The following is a 449-nucleotide window of genomic DNA, read 5'->3' as shown; positions in this document are numbered from 1 at the left end:
CAAACATTGCAAAAACGAAACCGCTTGCTGCAATGCTCGTCTAGACATCTAGCGTTTAATACCCGATACCTTGAGCGATTTAGCTCCTGCTCACCTTCGATCACACACACACAGACTAGGGTGTTGCCAGAAGGTAATGACGCTGCGCCTGCCACGGGGACGGCCCTGAATGTGCCAGGGCGAAGAAGACTTAGGGACTGCCATCCGCGGAAGGTTTCCCTGGCCTCGGTGCCCCTTCCCTCCCTCCTTGGGGCGCTGGTCGAGGGCTCGTGCGAGGCAGGCGGGGCAAGGGCTCCTCCACCTGAAAGTGGGACGCCGTGTTATTGCGGAATGGCCTTCGCTGCCGGGGACGTGAGCGAAGCTGGGGGATGAGCAGCTGTTCGTCTGTTTCCTACTCGTGTTGGCTTTTTTCGTGATGATTCCTCCCAGCTTCAGGGTTACTGAGTAAA

The 449-nt window shown here is 57.5% G+C and overlaps 1 long non-coding RNA gene across 2 annotated transcripts in view; it reads right to left on the bottom strand.

Moving 5' to 3' along the window:
- Positions 1-449, bottom strand: part of LOC119585129 — a 30,004-nt gene that overhangs the window by 4,487 nt on the left and 25,068 nt on the right. For both annotated transcript variants that reach the window (XR_005229873.1, XR_005229874.1), the window contains one exon: positions 95-301. This is a non-coding gene — a long non-coding RNA (uncharacterized LOC119585129). The remainder of the gene's footprint in view (positions 1-94; positions 302-449) is intronic.

This window comes from Penaeus monodon, chromosome 19 (assembly GCF_015228065.2).
Source record: "Penaeus monodon isolate SGIC_2016 chromosome 19, NSTDA_Pmon_1, whole genome shotgun sequence".
Lineage (NCBI taxonomy): Eukaryota > Metazoa > Arthropoda > Malacostraca > Decapoda > Penaeidae > Penaeus > Penaeus monodon.
The sequence above is the reverse complement of the archived record's forward strand: the minus strand, read 5'-3'. Positions and strand labels throughout refer to the sequence as shown.